This window comes from Pezoporus occidentalis, unplaced genomic scaffold, assembly GCF_034315485.1.
Source record: "Pezoporus occidentalis ecotype Australia unplaced genomic scaffold, CSIRO_AGI_Poc_V1 ctg62, whole genome shotgun sequence".
NCBI lineage: Eukaryota > Metazoa > Chordata > Aves > Psittaciformes > Psittacidae > Pezoporus > Pezoporus occidentalis.
Window position 1 is genome coordinate 2272959 of NW_026915966.1, and position 23097 is coordinate 2296055.

The following is a 23097-nucleotide window of genomic DNA, read 5'->3' on the forward strand; positions in this document are numbered from 1 at the left end:
TTGGTCCCTTGTGCTGGTTCTCAACTCCATGAAAAAATAGCCCTTAAAATCTCCCATTGTTTGTGCAGGTGTTTATGGTGATGGAGAACCTTTTGTTGGGGGAATGTAGTGTTGGGGAAGATTTCATGGCCCTTTCCAAAACCTGCTATCTAGTTATAGAAGAAACTACTGGCAAAGAAATTCTCCAGGCACCCTCTGTTTGCGTTACTCCTGTCTGCTGTATCCCACTGCTCTGACTGTGGCTGCTCAAAGTCAGCATCAGAGGAAATCCTGACTCCATTCTATCTGCCACTGCTGCATGACTGTTTTACCTCCCCATGGCTTGTCCTCAGGTTTAAGAACTTGGTTTATCTCATCCTCAAGTCTGCCCTCGACTGTGACAGTGTCAGGGTTGTTTCTGCAGTTTGTAAAGTTGCCCATTGATATGAAGGTGTCTGAATTGTTTCCATGGGAACGGGGGCTCAGCTTGCTCCACACGGGGAAGTATGATTTGCATCGATGAATAAATATGAAACCTTGATCCTCCAGAGAGCCTGGGCTGGAAAAGGAGCGACTGCTGGCTAAGAACAGGGGTGAGGGGCGAGCGTGAGGTGCGTGTTAGTGCAGGCAGCAGAAAGGGCAATGCTTGAGAAGAGACTCAGTCCTGAGCTCTGAGCCCCTGGGTGCAGCATGCTTGGAGCAGGATTCCTGATGATTTGAGACTTGGACTTTTCATTTTCTGACTGTGAGATTCAGCAGAGCGTCAGAGATCTCAACATAAGACCAGCCTCTCACAGCAGATGACACCAGTCACTGCAGCATCAACTGGTGTCATCTGTTGTAAGAGTCTGGTCTTATGTTGAGGGCAAGAGGGTCTGAGATGAAGGGTTTTCAATTACTTGGCAGTTCATCAAACCAGCCTCTGATGTGGGAGTGAGCTTGTGCAGCAGGTCTGGAGATGGAGGGGAAAAGGGCATGAATTAAAAGTATTTTGCTTAAGCTATATGTTGGAGAGAGTTAAACATAGCAGTGCATTCCTCAGGGAGGGCTTGTTTTTCCTTTAGCAGATAATATCTAGAGGAGGGTATAGAAGCACTGAAATTGAGGTGTCTTCATCCACACAGCAGCCAGGCAGCCTGACCAACTCCTGGTCCACTTTCCATCCAGCTGCATCTCTGATTAGAGTTAGGCACAAGTACTTGGGTAACCTTTGTTATGCAGATAAGCTGACATGAATTTTCTCAATTCATTTTTGCTTGCTAGTGTTTAACCATAAACTTCAGGAATCACAAAGCAGCCAGTAAGAATGGGATTAACCTTGGGGGGGGTGGGGGGTGTGTGTGTTTGGTTGGGGTTTTTGTTGGGTTCGTTTTTTGGTTAAAATGAACATTAGTATGTCCCATTGAAGACTGGAGTTATGCCTGGGTAGAGCTGTGCAGTGGGAGCTCAGTACACAATTTAGCTGTGAGTTTTAGAGTACCCTCGGGATTAGTGGAATTAGAAAACCAGTTGTAAATCTGATGTAAAAGGCAGCTGTAAATGTAAAGGACCAACTCTATTCTTGCTGTATCTCTGGGATCTTCATGGAGACACACCAGGGATCAGCTTTCCCTTTCTATCTCATGTCTGCACTCTGAGAGGGCCTGCAAAACTGCTTCAGTTGTCAAATTGACTGGAATTCTCACACCTTTTCACTGTCACTTCCTGTGGTTTTGTCTTCCTATGATGATTCACTCCTGCAGTTCGAAGTAGCTCCAGGGCACCCTGTTTCTATCAGGGAGCCCTTCATGGCAGGGCTGCTGCCACCTTGGAGAAATGCCTTGAGACAATTTGTCACTAGGCATGGGATTCTTATTCTTTGGCAACTTTTTAGGGCGCTGCCTTCCTTGTATTGTTAACTATGTCCTTGGCCCCCTCCTGTGACTGTCATGTTTTCTCCATTTTAACCTTGCTGTTTCTCTCTCAATTCAAAATCATTTATGTACTGGAGCTCTGTCTCTTGCCCTACCGCTGGGTCTGTCTAAACCTGCTTCTAATTCATGGTGCTTGGTAGCACCTGAGACAAACCAGCTACCCCTGCTCCCAGTTGTTAATCACATGTGATTTTTTTTTTTCTGGCTTTATGAATTCCAGAGAGTGTTTAACTTGGGGATGAGGAGTGCGAACAGGCCTGCGGAATAAAGCACGTGATTGGTACCTACCACCCGTATTAAAACAGGAGAAATGATTGCATGCTGTAACTGCTAGCTGATTTTAATGAAGTCTCTGGTAGTCCAAAGGGGATGCTCACTTAAGCAGGGGAGATGTATAGTGTAGAGGAGTACATCGTGGTATGTTTAAGCAGCAGAGGCCAGCAGAGGGATCCCCTGGTCTGCTGCTTTGGATGATTCTTGCTATGTTGAGAAATTCCAGGTTTAAGTGAAATGCAAAGTGATGGGGCAGCATCTGTTGTCTGCTGGTGCATCCGGGCTGCTGGAAGCAGTCTGTGGCTGATGTTCCCTGTCTGTCCTACCACCCCGTTGGTGCTTGGTGTGTTTGTGCTGGTGACTTACCAGCAGGTCAAGCTGGGATTGATTTACCAGGAGAAAGGGAAAGGATCTCCAAGTCAGAGAATCTGTACCCTTGACCCTGTTAGAGCTGGTGTGGTGCCCACATGCCACAGATACCACGCAAGTAGGGAGCGTGAGGATCATTTCAGGAAAACAGGGTTTTATTTTCCATCTCTTCTCAACAGAGAAGAACTACAGTAACATGAACCCTTCCGAGTGACAGCATAGCCCTATTATGTGCTCATGGGCTAGGGACCAAGTTCCTACTCTGGAGCTGTGCAGGGGCTGGAAATAGTGGGTGAAGGCACGAGCTGTTCTCTCCACTCTTTGCATCACAATTCCTCAAAGGTCAGCACTGTGGTACCAACCCAATTCCCCTTCTCCCAGCTGTCATCATCACTGACAGCTTAGGAGGTGAAGCAGCACTGGGGCTCCCTAGGGCCACCATCTCACATCCTAGCAGGACTGACTCAGCGGTGTTACTTGAAGCTGGATCCTGCTGTTTTCCTTCGAGCTGTGTTTCAGATGAGAACTTAGTCATGTTCCTTCCCCCTTATCTGATTACTGCATCGCCAAACGTGTTGTGTGCTGTGCACTCTTGGGGCTGTGCTGGCCCATATGGCAACATGAGGGCACCGCCTGTGTACCATGTGTTGCATCTTGTGCAAGTGTTGGCTTTCCTGGAGTGTGCCACACTGGGCACGCTGCAGTTTATCACTCACAAGATAAAGGGTTTGCTTTGGTGTAAGGGGTGCCTTGAGAACCAGCTGAAGGTACCACCCTGTGATGTTTAACTCCCGGTGTGAGGAGGTCTCCACTGTGCTGCTCAGTGCTGTGAGTGCCTGCATCCTAAAGCCACCACCACCACCTCACTTCTCTGCCTTCCTTGCCCTAGGAGCTGGCTGTCAGCTCACAGATGCTGAATTTCTAATCCCAGCATGGTATTTTTCACCATTTTTCATAATTTTTTTTTCCTCTGTTTCCTCCTGTTGCCCCCTGTCCCCACAAGGAGAGGCCTGAGCCAGCAGCTGCCTAAGCCAGTGCTGGTAAAGCCAGCTTCTGGTGCATGCAGTCCTGCATTTGCCCTCTTTGCCTTTGAGATGCAACAACTGTGAATGTTTTCCATCACTTCCTCTCTTTTCAAGACAGCCAGCTCAGAGCCTGGTTCCACAAATCATGGTCACTGTTAACCAAATGCTGTTTTCCTTGTGCAGCAGCATGGCTGTTTCAGGAATAGCATGCAAACCCCTGACATTCCTCTTGAAAAGCTGTAATTGAGCAGCCTGTCTCACCCTGACATCCTGAAGACCACAGCCTGCTGAAGACTTGATCCATTTTGGCACCCTGGCTAGTTTGTGGCCTGGTTTTGGTTAAGATATGTTTTGGCAACAGGAGTAGTTTGTGGTTGCTTTTCTGTGTGTTCTTTGAACTTGCATGAAAATGCATGTGATCTGTTACCAGCAAAGCCTGAAGACAGATCAATAGCACAATTTATTTCTAGAACTAGAAAACCGCTTCTCAGTAAGGGCTTATCTCCCACCCAGTATCTTTAATTCTTCCATTCAATAACAATTAAACATACCTTTGACACCGTCTTTTCTTTTATCTTAAAATGTGTAGGTTTTAAGCTCTCGAGGATAATACAGTACTCAATGCAAAAGCTGCACAGCTCTAAACCCACCAGGTCTGCGTTATGCAGAAGAGGTGATTTTTAAATGTTAGGCATGTTTTTGTGGCTCTCTGTGATATAGGCACATTCATTTGGGAGCAGACAACTCCCTGGCCAGCTAAATTAATTTTTAATTCATCTGTATAAGGTAAAAAGGTAATCTTGGCCATCAGTAGATGAGGAGGCATCTGGAATCCTGTAGGACCAAGTGAATTGCATGAAGCTGCAGACAATAAACGGGTCTTTGTAGCATCAGCTTAAGATTCAGAGTAGCTGAGGTCTTATTTCTTCATTTTGCTTCTGTAGCTGCCCAGAGGCTTTGAGTCACTTTACCAATGACTGGTGCAGCAATCTGCTCTTGGTCATGTGAAAAATGGGCAAAAAAAGCCCCAGTGGAATTTCTTAACTGGTTTTAAACCGCAGGCCAGATTTTCAAAGGCAAATGCTTTTGTGCTTGGTGAAGAGGGCAGAGGCAGGCGGGTTGGCAGGGATGCAGCCCTCTGAGGGATGCTCTGTGGCAGGCCACCGTATGGCCCTACCACCATACTGTGAGGGTAATTCAGCCTAATTTGCCCAGCTCTGCTTTAGTGCTTTTCTGACCATAAGACTGCTTCTGTTGAGCCAAGCAGAGTTGCTGCTGGGATGAATAATTCATAGAGCAATCAGCCATGGCATAAACTTTCAACACGCAATCAGATTTTTTTCTTTTTCTTTTAAAGTCAGGCTATTGCTGACCTAATTTAGCTAAGGGATGAACTCATCTGATCTGGACAGACAGGGATTAACCTAATATTCAAGCCTGCAGGAAATGATGTGATAATGAAATAGTAAACCCTTTTACAGCTGTATGCTTCTTCCCCTCCCAGTGAGTGTGCATGCTATGCTGGAACCTCTGGCAATGGATCAAACACATGGCTTGGTACCTGTAGTGTACCAAGGATATGGGGCTTTGGATTGTGTTCCAGCCTTGCTAATGCCCTTTTGAATGAATCTGGAAAAGTTGCTTCACTTTTCTGTGCCAATGCATTTCTCATTTGGGAAAATACTTATGGTGGTTTTATTACTTTTAGTGCCACTGCTGGTGTTTTCAGGTGCTTGGATTTGTCATCTTCCCCTGGTAGACTGGAATATGGCAGAGCATGGCCTGTTTTCAGAGCAGGAGGAAGGCTCTGAGGAATGAGCATCATGTCAAAGATGATGAAGAAAACTTGTGACACAGGATGAAAAAGCCCATCCTGTGGCAGCCAAGGGAACATTGCTCTTTGATTGCGCTCTCCATTGACTTCAGTGTATCTTTCACTATGCACTGCACAATTAACAACTTTAATATCAGTCATATTTCATTTAACTCCTTAAACTGCTTCTGAATAAAACTACCTTTTTAAAGGCATAGAAGAAGACAACACATATGGCTCAAGGGGCTGCTAGAACTTTTAGTACTCCAGGCAGACTCCTAAGACCATTGAAGCATCAGCAATGAGTATGGCACAGTCCCCTTCGCTTTCTGGAGCAATATCAAGTTTTACCCCTGTTTGTGTCAGGGTGTTGGCCTGGCTGCTGCATGCAGTTTACTTTGAAAATAAACATGTTATTGTGAAGAAAGTAGAAGCAGCAGAATTTCTTCTTTCATGCAAGTGCAACCAAGGTTGAGATATCATCCCCTGTAGCTGCCTGGTGGTGCGATGCCTGCAAAGTGTGCTGGTTACTTACGATCTCAAATGCTTTTACTGACTAACTGTATTGGTTTGCTCAGGGGGTTTCTCTCTATGGCTTTCAACCAGTATTGATAGTGCCTCTAACCACTGCTGCTATGTGCCCTTATTTTGTATTTTATCTGAATGTACTGTACGTTTTCTTGCCTACTGCAGATCTCTGCTCTGGCATATCCTTTTAACTCCTGCCGTCGCTCAGGAGTCTGCTCTGGATGTGGGAATAGCTTCACTGCTACATCCACTCAAAGAAAAGTGATTTTTACATATCCTGCAGGTCATAGATACTCCTCCTCAAAGCTCCCAGTGGGTAGCATAAGCTTTATAGGCAGAGCAAACTTTAGCAGGCTGGCAGTAGCTGTTTTCCAGCCCCAGCAGCAGACCCTGCAGTACCCTGAGGGATGCCTTCCAGCAGCAGCCTACTCCTGCTTCCCACTGACCTCCAAGGTGTAGTGTTCAGCCAACTCAGCTCTTCTGCCTCAATCATTAGGTATTGCAGACGTACAGGAGAACAAGTAAAGATTTTAGTAAGACTAAAACGTGAAGAACTTGACACTTTCCCTGTAAACCTGGAAACAAACAATTACAAGAACAATCAGTCTTAGGTAAAGGGGTTTTTTAGTTCTTTAGGTATGTCCTCTCCAATTCAAGGCCTTGCTCAGTTGCACTGTGGGCTGGAGGGGATTTTGCTGCTGCTTACCCTTGGTGTAGTGCCTCGGAGTGGAGGCTATGGTTTTTTTTTCAGTGCTGTATCTCAAATTAAGGAGAATGCAGTTCACATCTGCCTGTAATTGTCTTTTAAATTGCTTCTACCCTGCTTGGCTGAGATGGCTTCATATGTATTCCTGGGCTCTAACTACAATAACAGTCAATTTTGCATCATATAGCAGGAGGAAAAAACCCAGGTTAATTATAAATGCCTTTTGTGAAGCTTGTGAAGCACAATGCATTAATTACCAGTGCTCTATGGAGAGTGCCCAGGACTCCTTTTGCTATGTTATCAACACAGTTAACAGTGTGCTTTGCCTGGGTGTGCCTGTAAGAGCAAACGTATCCATCCCAGAGCTTATGCTAGGATGTTGTGTGCTGCTATGCCCCAGATCATGCAAGCAGTGGCATAAAGGCAGAGATGGTGTGTGCTGAAGAGTTTGCCTTGGCTGGGGCAGGAGGGCTGAGGGGTGGCTGCAGTGACTGTGTCAGGGGAGGTGTGGAAGGGAAGCCTGGCAGGAGGTGACCAGGACAGCCCAGTTAGCTCTCCTGGGAAGCCTGGTTAACCTGCTTTGAGGTGATGGCTGGGAGAGGGCATCCACTGAGTGAGGGAAGAAGAGAGAGCAGATAGGATGGTGAAAAGCAGGGACAGGATGTCCTTCCCCACTGTGCTCAGGGACAGGGCTGTCTGAGCTGTGTATGTTACCAGGACTTCTTCCTGGAAGTACCATCCCACGTGAAGTTATTTTTGTAATGGGAACAGTGTACAAAGGATCACAAGACATTATATCCACCCTTGGTAAGCCAGTCTTGGTCTAATGATAGCAGTCATTGGACTCCTTCTAAAATCATCATCACCACCACAGAGGAATCCCTCACCCCAGGCTAACCTTAGCAGACCTTTACTGGCAAGGAAAAGCAAAACTCAAGTGCCAGGTGAAACCTCTGGTACAGTCCCTACTGCGCGCTTATGGAGTTGCCCAAAAGATTGATAAGACATTTAGTGGCCATGGATGACCAGGGGCCTGGGCAGAAGTTTTGGCTGCTCTGACTTAGCAAGGTCCTGCTTGCAGAGTGAGACTGAACGTATGTCTGGAGCTGTCACCAGCGAGGTGAGATGGGACAGTCCCAGGCTGTCTGGGGCAGGGACCTTCCTCACATGGGTGTTACAACCCCCCAAGTCCTTTTCCAGTTAGAAACCAGAACTAACAGGAGAGGTAAAACTTGAATCATGCAGTCATCATGCAATCTTTCACCCTCACATCAGAGCAGGAGAAAGATTAAGTGTGAGAAGATGCCTTGAGCTTTCATGTAAAGTGATTTGGTTGTTTCATTGAGCTGCCATCCCACACTGATGCATTTCTACACTTGTACATTTGAGTCACATCATGGTAGTTAATCAAAACTACCTCTGGTACTACTGCTGTTCCCCTCAACAGGCTGATAAAGTCTAGGAGAATCCATAAGATTGCTTAGTTTGCAATACAAAATGTTACTGAGCCTAGATTTTATGACCTGTGCTGTAGTCCTTTAGTTTTGTGCTTCTTGCTGCCAACTGTATGAATACAGCCCAGATCGTAAGAATTTAACATCAGTGTGTCTACAGACAAGTGTTCTGGCTGGATTTTGGGGGTGGAGGATCTGCTGAGGGCAATCCTGAGCCGTGAGTACTGCTCCATGAGGGCTTTATGGTCACCCTGGTTGCACAGTCTGGTACCTCCATGAGCTCCAGTGTCTCAGCATTGCATTGCACAGCACTTCATGCTTGCTTTGGGTTCCCCATGAATATTTATGTCACTGCATGTATTGATGGTAAATGAGGTCAGCTGTAGGCTCTGGGAAGGGGGTAGGCTTGGCTTTAGTCCCTTTGAAGACATTCTTGGCATTTCTTGTAACTCCAAAATCTCTGTGTGTGGCTTAGGTCCTGCTTAGCTTTCTGTTGTGCGGTGTGTGCTACGCTATCCCAAAACTTTCTGGAACCAAACTAAACAGCAGTGCTCTCTCTTAACTTTCACTAATGCTGCTGCAGTCACATCTTCTGTTCCTACACCCTCATGCCATGCCCTTTCACGAGGCAATTCCCAGATGAGGGCAGTTCAAAGAGCAGCTGAATCTAGGGAGAGAAACACTGAGTACACCATTAATTCCTCCTTCTTATTTGAGTGGGGGTTACCTTCAGAGCTCTTGCCACTCTGAAGGTCTTTTTCACAGTATGTAGCTGAGCACTACTGCTCTACAGAAGAGCTCAGGTCTGTCCACAGCTTACTACAAGAACTTATTTTTCATGCAAGTTTTAGAGGCCAGGCTATGGAGCTGGTTTCAGTGCTCTGGGGCTTGATTTCAGTGGGGACTACTAAAGGTTAATTCCAGCAGCATCCTGGGGGCTGGTAGCTGATGTCTTTTGGAGTGACCATAGGCCAGAATTAGATGCTGCAGAGTCTAAATAACGGTGTCACTTCATGTGCCAGGCAGTTCCTGTATGTGTTCCATAGGTTTCTGAAGGGCACCCACAAGGTTGGTGGCATCCTTTGCCTGCCAGACTTTGGCTACTGACTCTGTCTGGCACTGCTGTATCTTTTGAAAACAGAAAGCTAATTTAGAGCTCTAGGTACCAGAGCCTTGTGAATTGAACAATTTCCTCTATGACCTGTCCTAGAAATCATAATTTCTCCTGTACCTTCTGTATCTTTGTTGTAGATCAGTGCAGTTATTTATATAGAGGAGACCACCCTGTTATTGCAATATTCTTCAAAAAGCTGTGAGCAGCTCCTGTGATCTGGTCAGTCATGAACTTCCAAGCTGAAACCCATGTTTGGTCATACCATTAAAGTCTTTTATAGTGGGTTAGAAACTCCAGCTCAGCTGGAAGCAATTATTATCTGATATGTACCCTGAGTAGAACATAATTATACTTGTCACTAAGTGGCACTGTGTAAATTACTCTTTAATTGCTACACATCAAATCAGCAGCTACCCAGTCATTTTTCTGTGAAGATAAAGAGTTCCAGCATTAGCTTCATCACTCTGGCATCTGCCTTCACCCCATTTCTCATTTGTTCTCTTTAGTGCTTAAAGAGGTAATTTTATGTGATGAAACCCTTTTAATGTATTTGGCATTTGTCCTGTAAACCCTCTGTTGGCCTTAAATATGCTGGTAGAGAGTTTAATGTTAAAAACATAGGGATTAATATAGAAGATTTGTCATTCAAGTACTACTGTCAAGGTAATTACTGTATATCAGCTGAGGCCAAAATCTCTTTTCTGGCTGGTATGTTGATAAAACAGGGGCCATCGCAGGGCTGAGGAATACAACACTGTTTTGGCCTTAATATGGGGTAGATAGCTGTATTTAAACACTATTAATGTGGATGCACTTTGTCCCACTTTACCCTTGATAAGTTAGGAGTTAGCAGAGAGGAGGAAAGACCTGATTACTGCTGCGCAAAGCTGTTTGTCTTATCTGGCAACATCTGGAGGCCAGGCCTTGAACCAGACTCCTTCATTTGGCTGCCACCGAGGCTGGGGCAGGTATGCTCATGGTCCATGCACTGTCCTGTTCTTGGCTCCTGGGAAGCCTTCCTCAAACCCAGTCTGCAGCAGTAGCTCTGAGTATTTCTCACCCAAAACAGCAGTGCATGCTTTCTGTGATGGATTGAGAAGCCATGTCAAGAAGCTCAGAATTCAGATGTGGAGTGGAAATGAATTGCTGGCAGACTTGTTTTGTCCCTGTCCTGGGTTTTAGCTGTTGACAGTTGAAATGGGGGCTCTGCCTGCCCCTCTTCTGCAGAACAAAGCAGATGGGCCTGATCAGTAGCATGGATGGCTGCTGGAGCGAGGTGTTTGCTTTTAATATGCTTCTGCTCCTCTTTCTAATGCTGACACCAGAAACACTTTGGCAAAGAAGCTGTGAGGAGCAGCCAGGGCTAGTAGCCAGCCTGCCCCGGTTTTACATTCCAGGCTGTAATTTCTAAAGCAGCTTATGCCATGAAGTGTGGACAGACTGTTCAGAATAGCAGAAGGAACATTTCCAGTTAGACTAAACCTCAGCAGTGTGCTTACGTGAAGCCTCTTCAGTCTCCTGCTTCAGGGAGCAGGGCTTGCAGCCGAGCAAACCTGTATCCAGGGAAGGTGCTGCTGCCCTGGCCCAGAGCTAGGGCAGTAAATTCAACTGCTATTCATTCAAAGTGTATGCACCTATGTGTTATAACCAATATATAAGTGCAGTTGAAAGCCAGCATTCCAAATTCCTTGCATTCTGTGAGCCTCCTATCACAGGGTTTGGATCTGGGTCCTTTCTGGTGTTGCTTTCTCCAGTACTTTGCTATCTCGCTGGGGCAGCACTGTGTTAGGAAGACCACAGATGGCCATTTTAGTGTGCTTTTTTTCATTACCTTGGTTTGTTTTTATCTGCCCTTGTCTTTGGTACAAGGCTTTCTCAAGTGCTGAGTCAGGGTTCAAGGGCAGGCAGTGAATCTGTGGGTGCTAGGGAGCCGGAGCATTAGCCTGAGCCTTGGGTATCACAAGATGGTAAGAGAAAACAGACCTGGGTTTCTCTTTGTCAAAGCTAATCTCTGAAACCTAAGAGGCTAGAAACTTAATGGTGTGTGTGTATATATATATATATATATATATATATATATATATATATATATGTATGTGTGTGTGTATATATATATATATATATATACATATATATATATATTTTTTTTTTTAAGGAAAGGTGAGGTTTTCCAACAGTCCAGGCATTTCAGGAACCAGAGCATCAAAAACAATCACTCTACAGCTCAGACGTGGTAGAAAACTGTGGGAGTTGGCGGCACAACATCCTGTTGTAATCCCGGTAGGGCAATGACAGGTCTGGTTTTAAAAGTCCTTGATTTACATCTCCATGGATTAATTATTTCTGACCTGCGTATGCACTAAATAACATAGATGGACTTTGACATTTATTTTCCATATATTCGATTCACTGAAATCTCATTTGGGGTGCTATTCACAGAATCATAGAATAATTAGGGTTGGAAAGGACCATAGGATTACCTAGTTCCAACCTCCCTGCCATGGGCAAGGACACCTCACACTAAACCATGTCACCCATGCTCTGCTACTGAAGTGGTGAATTTGATGTTACACAACACTAAGGAAATTCAGAGCTGTGGCTTGAGACTCTTGTGGTTTATAGCTGTAGACATTTTCTCTAGACACCCCACCCCTGAATAAGACCTCAACACACTGTCTGTAATTCCTTCAAACCATGAAAATCTTTGCAGACTAACCACATAAATGTGCACTATTAATGAGAACTCTTGGCAAACTCAGTGGCTTTGATAATGATCTGCTTCTGTCTGCCCTATGGAAGTAAAACAGAATGTGGTCACTGGGTCTGTTGGCATTTTCTGCATACCCGGGTGCTTAGCTGCACACCTGGGTGCTTTGCTGCAGTGAGGCTCTTCCCATTGTCTCTGCCTCCTCCAAAGGAGGGGTTCTTTATTCTCACCTGTCAAAGCTGATCACTTTATTTACCTTCTGAATTTGATCATACACTCTCCATCCAAAGATGCTGTTACATTTTCTTCTGCTGACTCTTCAGCAGTGATTGCTCCAGGGTAGCAGTGAAACTCCTGGAGCTGTAAGAGACATCAAGTCTGTAATTACCTAAACCAGTTTTCTCAGCGTATTCTTTGAAGGGTTTCTCGCTGTCATCAGTGACAAGTACAAATCTCAGCTCCCTCAGACTGCTGCCTTCCAAAACCTGCCACACATTCTCTTCAGACTGGGGCCAGGGGCTTCCGGACATGTTGACGTGTATTGAATATGGGCTTCTGTATCCTACAGCTGGCAGAGTTTGTCCTCAAGCTCTGCCTTGGGGCTGTTGGTGCCTGGTTGCATGAGCTAGGTTTTACTCAAGGTAAATTTTGTTTCCCCAGAAGAATACTGCTGATTTCCTTCCATTCAGGCTTTCTAAATTAGACACAGATGCAAGGAGTGTAATTATCATGGGATGGCTGCCACGCAGGCTGGATGCCATATTTTGGTATATATTTGTCAAATTAAATGTTGCATTTGCTTCTGCTGGTTTTTTGTGGCCTTCTTCATGGTCCAATCCCCAAATACTTGAGCTAATGTGTTTGCTGGCAGGAATGCCTTTGGGAAAAGTTACCGGGAGTGATTATTTGCAGGAAGCAAATGTGTCAATTTGCAAGTGTGAAAATTGTCATCAGCAATCCAGGTCTGTGTGTGTATTTCATCCAGCTGGGGACCAGTAACAGTCCCATCTGACACTGGTATACACTCCAGACTGAGTGACAAAAATCAGAATATACCTGCTTGAAATGAATCCAGTTGAGTAAATGTTAACTGGGTCTTTTGTGGGTTAGGAAAGGAGAAGGATGAAATGAAAGAAATGACTGTGTTTGCCTCGCGTGAGATGTGGCTATGGTCACCTTGCACTCACTCATTATAGTTAATTTATACTACTTTGATGCCCACATATCTCATCTGGATGCAAAGGAGCCACATCACAGGATGGACAATTGGGTTCAGGATCCAGTTAACAGCATCATGGCAGATGATTTCCCAGTCTGTTTTATTACAGCAAATGAAGACTGTCTCCATTGCATGAGTTCTTGGAACTTGTCACTTCTAATACACCATTAATTCATCAGTTTTCCCAGAGCATGAAGGTGACTGCTCTCTCTGTGGTGGTGCCAGTGAACTGTTCCCAGATCTGTTCTTTTTTCTTCTCCATACTCATTAACTGAGCTTGGAAAAAGGGGTTGTGGGGTAAATGCATTACACTGGTAGTTTAATGAGATTGTTGACTTCTGTTTCATAGTGCAGATGAATTGATTTAGAGAATGTTATGAGAGGGAGGAGTGTGCCTGGTGGCTTTAGCGTTTCTACAATTTCTTCTTCTCAAGGGAGGTTAACCCTACAGCCAGCCAGCTAAGTTCATGGTGAGAAACACAGGTGAAGATTTCTCTTGATGTTTTAATCATCTCAAAAGTCACTCATTCCTGTGGGATCATTTGGTCTGTTTAAACTGGGAGTAGCAAAGGAAAAGCTGATCTTTAACGGAAGAATATAGATGCTGCTGGTTGTATTTGTGTACCATAGCTTGGGGTATGTTTATGTGTGTGTCTGTCTGCCTCTTGTATTGAAAGTTGGTATGAGATGCTTATGATAGGTGTGGTATCAGAAGTATTGGCACAGCTGTTTTGTACAATAGCATCTTTCATCCACTCATCTGATGCTTAAGGCTGTATCTTTCAGGGTCTCAGCTCTTCCCTTGTCTACTGTTGCTAATGCTAAGCAGTTCTTGCTTTCCAAGTCCTTTGCATACATGAAGCGAGGCAGAGAGAATTACTTGAGCATGACCAGATGTCTGGAATTGGCTGGGGTAGCCACAGAATATGGGTCCCTGTCTTCCTGCCAGAGGTTTCTCCAGGACACATTCATTCATGATTTTGGTTTTGGCCACAGGTTTTTCTTTGTTTCCTTTACAGGTTATGACTCTTTACCTATTGCTAGAAAGTTCCCTGTACAGAAAACAGTAATGGCCAAATACCCAGATATATTAGATAACTGACAGAAGGAAAAATGATGAATACCTTTTTGGTGAATATGTATCTCAGCATCTGGAGAATTTTTGAATGTGAAATCTGTCAGGTAAATAATTACCTGTAAATGATTTGATCCTCTTTTACTGGATGGTGCAGAAGCAGGACATGAAGTCTTTTGCCTGCTATCAGCACAGGTTGTGTTTTATCTGCTGAGAATAACGTCGGTAATACTCTGGTAAAGCTGTGGGATAATGGGAATAGGAGTGCTCGTACTTATCCTGCAGGATATTTTCTCCCAGCATCCCCAGCCCTGTCAGTAGTCCCACTTCATACTGAAAGTATGTGTCCTCTTTGAGGATGAAGGAGCTAATTAGAACTGACTCCTTGTGGTGCAGAAAAGCAATGCCAGCCTCTGCAGCACACCATGCTGCTGGCATCAAAGATGCTGGCAGTGGCTCAGCAAGTGCAGCATGGTGCCTGTGCTCCCACCCAGGGTGAGCTGCACTCCTCACTGCTGCTCTCACCTGTGTTGAGGGTCCTGCAGCTGCAAACCAGCCCTTCCCACAGTGAGAGCATCAGGGATTACTGCTGAGATGGCCTTGACCAGTTGCACCAGTCATTGCATGGGCTGGGTTTGGGACACAGCACTGCAGAAGGGTGTAGAATAGATGCAATGAGGTCCCTGCTGCCCAAGAGCAGCCTGGGTCCATCCCAGATCTCTGCAAGTGTATCCCTAGTTCTGCTGGGGTGGGGTCTTACATAAGGGTAATAAAAAAGGGGCAGCATCTCCCAGTGTCACTTGCTTCCGCCTTTCCATTTTTCCCTTTCTGCTAAGCCCATGGTGTATCCCTGCCCTTCACTTGTGAGCTCAGACTTGCCCAGCACCTCCCTGCCAACAGAACATGTGCCTGCACAGGGAGCAAGGAGAGAATCTGAGTGAGCTTGACCCTCTGCAGAGACGCAAGGGCGTCCTGTGTCCATGTGGGGCATCCGTGGTGTTACCCCATGAAGTCCTGCCCCTTGATTCAGGTCACTTCCTGGGGAGGGGGATTTTCACGTTTGAGCCAGTAAAGATTGTTAAATTGCTGTAAAATTGCTGGGCAACAAAGGTCCAGGAGACTTAACTCATCCTTGTCCCTGCGGCGTGAGATACAAACCAGAGTTTGTTCCACTTGTTGGGCACGTAGAGACCAGAATTCCCGAGTGTGAATTGTGCCAGACTGCTTTGGAGAGCTGCTGCTTCTGGGAGTAAATGATACCAAGACACTAAATTCTTTTAAATGCCTATTCAGTGTGACATCAGTGCTGGCGCTAGGGTGTCTGCGTGTTGCTTCTCCCACCACTGTCTGCTTTTTCACTCTGCTTTTTGCAGTCCAAAAGCCACTAGTGTTGCTGCTGATTTGAACAGAGCAAAATGCAGAGCTCCATCAGAGACTTGAGATCATTTAGGGGGATAGGGATGGGGGGGGTGGGGGGGTGGGGTGGGAAGAGAAAGAAAACAAAAACCTGGAACCAAGTGTCACTGCTTGTGGGAGGTGAAATCACAAGCCAGTCTCACCATGGGGCCAAGCCCACCTCCACACTCTCTGCAGGGATTTCAGTCCGTGCTCTGTCTTGGATGGAGAGAGAAATTAAAATAGGCTGGTAACTTCATAAGATAGAAAAGTGTCTGCTTGTGAGATAGTTGAAGCTACCGAGCTCTTCTGAAAGGGCCCATATTGGATGACAAGGTAACATTTCCATAAAGCATGATATTCCAGGATGTCTCCTAGGTGAAAAGTCAGTGACAATAATACCCATTCCTCTAGCGAAGGACTGAGGTTCCTTTCTTGCCTGATGTGTATGGTTTTGGTTTCTGGACATCTGTCTGCTTAATCTGTTCTCATTGCTGTAGTAGCACCAACAGCCAAAGCATTTGATACCTTTCTTGTCACCATGCCTTGAAATGGTAATTTGTTCCTCAGGCCTCAAAGAAGGCAGGACCTGGATGCTTTCCTCACCCTAGTGTCCTGGGGCCAGCCTGTCCTGCTGGCAGCAGAGAAGACTTTATCCCCTGTACTTCTAGCCCAGCACTGCTGATGGGTATCTGAGCCTGACACAGCAGGCCCAGCTCCGTGGGAAGGTTGTCCTCAAAGTGCTTACAGGGATCTGACTGATGGTGACAGTTTTGAAGGCTGCTCTTCACGTAAGTGCTGCTGCCCAAGCAAACAGCAAACACCCCCTGCCTTTTTCTGTGGGCCATGCTGAAAAACTTGGAGTTATTTCCTAGCTTGTAAAATGAGAGGTTGATCTACAGCAGTTTTTGAATTGCTACAGCATGCTTCTCTGACTCTGGATGAGCTTCCACAACTTCAGGATATAGTAAATCTTTTTGCTAGCCTCTTAAGGCACTCTGGTGCAGTTAAGTACTTTGGTTTGATGAGAAGAGCTGGGGATTAGGCAGACAAGTGAGACTGGAAAGAAAACCAAACAGGAGCACGCTTTTGAGGATGTACCCAGCATTTGTGCTGAAGCTGTGGTCCTGAGGAAGAGGGAGGACAAGGGAGGAGCTGGGTGGATAGCTGGACAAACAGATCTCCGTGTATTCCAAGTGCTTTGAGGGGGAATGAAAATCTTCAGAGGAATGCACTGTGCACCCAGCATGGTTATGAGATAAAGCACATCTATCTGTTGTGGTTATGTGAGCAGAATAGGCACCAGCTGCTCACATGCCAGTATCTGAGTAGCATCAGTAAAACATCATTAGCTAACAAGTAATCTTAAAGTGCTTATTTTAAAGCTTTCCCACCCATGCATACTTGCTGCTTCTCTATAGCAGCCTCCTGAATTTCTGATGTGTCGAATGCCATGGAGATTGTCACAGAAAAGACTAGTAGTCAAGAGCTAAAAAAGAAAAAAAACCTATTTGTTCCCTCTGTGTCTGTCTCCTGTTTTTCTGTCTGTATGTCTGCCAAAACAGACAGCATTCATTTCACACCCAAGTGAGCTGGGGCTTTGTGAGATGTACCTGTACACTGCAAAACATGACAGACAGCAGGCATGCACGGTCCTACAGGGGCTGATCCAAAGCATGCTCAGGTCAGCGGGATGCTCTTTGCCACCTGCAGTGGCTTTTGAACTAGTCCCATATTTAGCGTGCTTCAAATTAGTGATTTGCTGTAGGGCCTCAATGCATTGAGCTGCAGTTATATGGATCTCTTTTATTGTGGCTTGGTGCAACAAGGTACAATTTCCTGTAGGATATCCACATACTGTATGATGCCAATTAAACTGGTTTTCTGTTGCTGACAGGTATGAATAACAGCAGTGCAGGCTCTGCTGGTTACAGAGGGTGCACACTGTTCCTGCTGTACTGGTCTTCAGAACCAGCCATGTATTCTGTAACTCCTGTGCTATCTACAGAATTAGGAATCAAACCAAAAGACCAGACAAGTTGATGGTGTGACTCTGGTGTGATGCAGATCTAAGCCAGAGCTGTGTGTGGAGAGCCCCTGTTAGGTCCAGTCCCCACTGAGAAGCAAGTCCCTCCCAGGATGGAGAAGAGACACGTGGTGTGGTCACTGCATAAGCTATAGGAGGACATGGAGGTCACCTGCTTGAAGGTGGGATGGGGTCTTACCCCCATGCTTCTGTCTGTTAAGAGGCTGAGCTTCTGGGCGATGTCGGAACTGGACAATCTTTACGTCCACTTGTACACTCCCACACTTACAGGTGCTTGCTCGGTACCATGCTTTGAGCTGTGTTTGCCACTTGTAACTGTGCTTCTGACAGACTGCTGAGGTTTTCCGGTGTAATGGACGCAGGTAACAGAGAAATTCCCTGTAGCCCACTATAGCTTTCTGTTGCAGGAATGAGGAACGACAAATTGTTCCTCCCTGGGGGGGTTTTAGGTGCTGTTATTACAGGGCTCTTGCATTCCCCCCGTTTCAATAAGCTGGTTTGGCGCTTTGGTGCTTAGAGGCTGTGGGGGTGATGCTGAGCAGATGTGGTACACATCTCGGGGAAGGTCTTGGAAAAGTCCTTGGATGAAAGTCAGTGCCAGTGGCACTGGGTTGTCTCCCAGTGACCTTTTTCCCAAAGCATACACTTGCTCTTTCCAGAGCTGAAAGACAGCTCTGTTATCTTTGCTGCTGATCCACCGGGAACGTTAACAAAGCTGTCTTAGTGTGGGTTAGGAGCAATATGGTTCTTTTGCTCATGTGCACAGCTGTATGCATGCAGTAAATGCCCCCGTCTGCCTGTTATGCACAAGAGGAATGCACACTTTCACACTGATGCAACTGCGTGCATATGCCCGCTGATGAGCATCCACTCTCCTATGTGATAATTCTGCTGTCCATAGGCAGTTCTTGGTTCCCCCATCAGCAGGCATCATGAATCCCTTCCACCCTCTGCACACAAGCTCTGCACAGCCCTGAGCAAGAACTACAAATCACAAGTAGTACATAAATAAATAAGATGGAGACAGAGCAACCTCCACAGAGTGCTGCCTTGCATGGTGCCAGAACAACCCTGTCCTCTAAAGAAACCTTTGCCATTTAACTCAGCTTGGGTATATTTTTCTTTCATTTAAAAGCGCACTCTTACAAGCATCACTTCAGCTCGGGGGAGTCATGCCAAGGATAACTCAGTGCTGTCCTGCCTCTGTGTGAGCAGTGTTCACATCTCAGCCTGCCTTGCAGGAGGGTGAACTTTTCCTGAAGCTCACCCAGGTCCTGCAGTGAGGAGCTGCTCAGTCCTCCAGGGCTGAAGCTGCCTTGCCCCATGCCACGTAGATGGCTTCAGCTCAGCATGGCTTGGGCAGAGATCACTTGTACCCCAACTTCTTTGCTCGCTTTCTCAACTGACCTGGCAGATTCTCTCTCTTCCTGAAAATGATTCCTCTCAGAAATAAAGAAAACATTGAACTGTGTGTTAGTTTAAGAGAAGATCCAAGTGGTATACAGTGTACTGTTGTTTCATGCATTGATCTCAAAGCACTTCGGTAAGGAAAGCCAATATTGTGAGCTTTTCTTTATTGACAGGGATGCGATGGAACTTGTTCAAGGTCCAGACCTGGGATAGGAGCTCCTGTTCTGGTAGGAGAGGCAGAGGGGACCCTCTGACACACTGTTCCTCCTGTTCAGAGCTAAGCAGTTTGAGGTATGTGCTTTTCTGGAGGAGTTTGCTAACCCCTAGGAGACAGATCCACAGCCTTTCTCCATCTCTGTCTGGCAGGTTACCCAAAGCTGCAGAAGTCCTTTCCTGCCTGCACTCCATCTCATCTCTGTTTCACAGCTGTATGTGAAGGTTTGCTCTGGTTGGTGTTCCCAGCTCCTCCGGCATGGAGTGCTCCTGCAGCTTGCTGAGCTGCAGCTGGGAGTGACCCGTGCAGATGCTTGTGGGGAGAAGCCCTGTGAAAGGCAGTTTCTAAACTCTTCAAAGGCAATTTTCAGGTGTAGCTGGTGGGCTTGGATGGGCTATGGGCAGCTGGAGTGGGTGTTAGTGCAGGGCTGCATAGTGTCATGAGTACTTCAAGCTCCCAAAGCTGCACGTTCATTATCTCTCTAAGGAGAGCTTGCCTTTCCAAGGATAAACTACTGCACTTCACTGAGACTAGGGTCATCTGACGTTAGCCTGCTTGCCTTAGCCAAGATATGCAAAGTGATAACTAATCCATTTGGGCAGCATTTTTACATGTCAGTGATGGATTTACCTGGCCAGGAAGAGAAGTTCTGAATGTGCGAGTGCAGCTCTTCCATAAGCACATATCCAGAGATATCCATTCTTTTCACAGCAGGGCAGAAGGACTGCTTTATCATTCACTGGGGTTGGGGGTGGGGGGTGGTGGAAGGAAATAAAATGAAGGATATTTTACTGCAGTGACTCTGGAAACAGATGGATAACCTGGCTTGGGCAGGGCAGAGCCATCCCACAGAGCAACAAGTGGTCTATACTGAGAGAGGTCCCTCCTGCTGTAGAGACAGCTCCTGCTGCTTCCTTGCCCACAACACAGGTGATTTATGCTATCTGTGTATGACCACATGACACCACAGCACCAGCTTTGTACAGGATTAAAGCCTCCCTCTAGTAAATACCTTTACTTTTAACATTTTGCAGCTGAAATTTGTTGTCTGTATCACAGGTGCTTTTGAAGCCATTGGTCACCTTTGAGGCCCCGCTGTACTGAACATCTGCACAGGCTTTGCAAGCGGTACTCGGTGTCCTGGGGAATTTATATCCTAAATTAGCAAGAGGGACAAAGGGCGGGGGAGAGAAAGGGCAAGGTAGTGCTGAGAATCTTAAACACAATAAAATTCATCGACTGCTCTGGGGTCACATGAAAGTGTGTTGGAGCCAGTTTAACTATTCCATTTCAGCCACATTCCCATTGCTCCCTCTGTTCTGTGGGGACACACTGATTTCCTGGTGTGAGGAGTGTACAGGAACCCATTCCTGTCCCTGCAAAGGGCATTTTGTTGTTCAAGTGGGGGATTATAGACTGGGCTTTTGCTTTTCACCACCAAGGCTTTGAGGAGTTTTTTCTTCTGAGGAAAATGTCTAAAGCAGGTATTTGTGATTCTTAAAACATCCAAGATAATCCTCAAGCATTCCAAACCCACACATCAAAGCCTATGGGCTTCTCTTCTCAGTCAAAGATTTTAATAGTCTAGTGTGCCTGCAGAATGGGAGACAGACAGCTTATAGGTCTGCTGGCTGAGTACAGCTACTTTGTGCATTACAGTCAATCTTGTTCCTTTAACCTGGGAAAGAAGTCTTAGGGTAGCAGCTGCATGGAAAGGATGGAGCCCTCTCCTAGCTGGGCACAGGCATGCCCTTACCTCCCAGCCCAACTGCCCAGGGCAAAGGCAGCCACAAAGAGCAACTACAGTGGGGTCTGATCCCATGGCTGGTCCTGCTGCGTGGTGCTTTGGTGCTGGTTGTTTTCTCTTAGAGGTTATTCAGGTTTTAGCGCCATCCGTTGATCAGGAACAGGATGAATTAAGGCTCTCTTTCTGAGGTGCTGCAGTGTGGCAGCGTTGGATGCCTCCTTCAGTGTACGTTCTGCAGCTTGGCCAAAAGCAGATCTTTTCAGAGATAGATTTCAAATCCAGGAAGAATTTTTAGACAGCAGCAAGCAAAGAAAGCCCCAGAAGCTTACAAAAATGGTTCTTCTTTAATTAGCAAAACTAAATTGTAACCAATCCACCAGCCAACGCTGGTTAATTGCAAACGGGAAAGTGCTCTTACTATTTTTGGTCCATCAAAAAAAGCCAGGGACACGATGATGTTTTAACGAAGCCAGATGGCCAAAGCTGCTGTACTGAAATCCAGCCATGAAGGAGAAGGCTGGAACAGCACAGGAAGCTTCAGCACAAGCTGCCTTAGACAGAAGAAATGTACCATTTTCTGACATTCTGAGACTGCAAAGCTTTGGAAATTCCACCTCAGGTTATTTTGTTTTTCACTGTTTCTAGTGGGACTTGGGGTAGACCTCACATTTGAGTACTGCAAGTCCTAGAAAATGGAGTACTTTATCATTCACGAGATCGCAGAATGGTTTGGGTTGGAAAGGACCTTAAAGCTCATCCAGTTCCAACCCCCTGCCACAGACAAGGACACCTTCCACTAGAGCAGGTTGCTCCAAGCCCTGTCCAACCTCATTAAGATCATTTGATATCTTGACAGTTATTAATGTGGACAGCTGAAATTCTTGGTTTGTGGGGTCAAAGGGTAAAAACCGGATTGGGTGGGTTTGTTTTGGTTTTTAGTGTAAAATGGTACAACTGCATTGAGTCCAGTGGAAATCAAACCTATTTCTATTGCTTAGAGACTTGTCCCTGTAGTTTTTCCTTGGTAAGCTCAGTTTGCATGAAATAAGAGGTTCATTGCCTCAGTTGAAAACACAGGATAGGCAGACTCTGGACAATATGAAACATGTACTTCTTCCAGAGATCTCAGCCTGAACTGGAATGTATTTCTGTGTCAGTCCTGGGTTCACTGCGTGGTTTGGCCGATATCCTTCATGGCCAGACTTGCTTCTCCATGGGCTACCTGCACATTTCAGCCAGCCCCAGGCAGGACCCCACCAACGCTCCACTCCTGCCTTACTCCCCTCCAGGGTTTGCTAAATGTTGCCAAAGTGTCTGAATATTTTGGCAATACACAAGACAAGGATGAATCAACATAACTCGTCCTTGACTTGAGTGGAGATGCTGTTCTCATTTGAAGCCAGGTTCAGCATCTTCAAAGCTCTCTTTGTGCACTTCCAGCCCCCAGCAAGGTTGTTCTGGGAGGGCTGCTGGGTCAGTGGCTGCTGGGCTCATGGCATGCTGTGTCTTGCTGCCATGGCTTGTTGCCCGTGGTGCTGAGCTCCCTCCAGTCCCTGTTCCTGACACAGAACAGAAAGTTGCCTCCAAGGATACCAGAGAGTAGTGACTCGCTACCTCACAGAGACATTTTGGATGCAACAATTGTGGTTGTCAAACGCTTGTAGTTAATGAATTAATCATGTTACACTCTCCTTTGAGCAGTAAACCATAAACTAAACAAGTGATCACCTGATGATGTGTGTTTCCCTTAGCATTTCCAACAAACACATTAGAAGCCAGAGAGCATCGCTGCTGCCTTGTGTGCTCAGGTTTGTGCAGCAGGTTCAGTAACTGAAAGCAATTGAGATTTCTTGGAAAAGAGAGCCTTGGGAGGAGTGTTGCTACACTGCTTCCCAAAGCATGTGGGTACCTGCCTCCTTTTTGTTATTGTTGTTTCTCTTTTTGAGCCCTAGTGATTAAGAATTACAAATCTTTGTCATAATATTTGATCCTTACGGGGCTCAAAGAACTCCCTTACTGATGCTCATACCTAAGTACTGGCATTTGCCTTCCTTTCCCACAAAGATTAATTTATTTTTAGGGGTCTGTCCATTAGTGAGTGGCACATCC

General features: G+C 46.0%; 1 protein-coding gene and 1 long non-coding RNA gene across 2 annotated transcripts in view; one reads left to right on the top strand and one right to left on the bottom strand.

The window, feature by feature from the left end:
• Window positions 1-19313, top strand: part of LOC134174643 (uncharacterized) — an 86265-nt gene extending 66952 nt beyond the window's left edge. Inside the window, exon 3 of the long non-coding RNA XR_009968738.1 lies at window positions 19201-19313. This is a non-coding gene — a long non-coding RNA (uncharacterized LOC134174643). The remainder of the gene's footprint in view (window positions 1-19200) is intronic.
• The window catches only part of FOXK2 (forkhead box K2), a 430591-nt gene that overhangs the window by 267759 nt on the left and 139735 nt on the right, over window positions 1-23097 (bottom strand). The window lies entirely within an intron of this gene.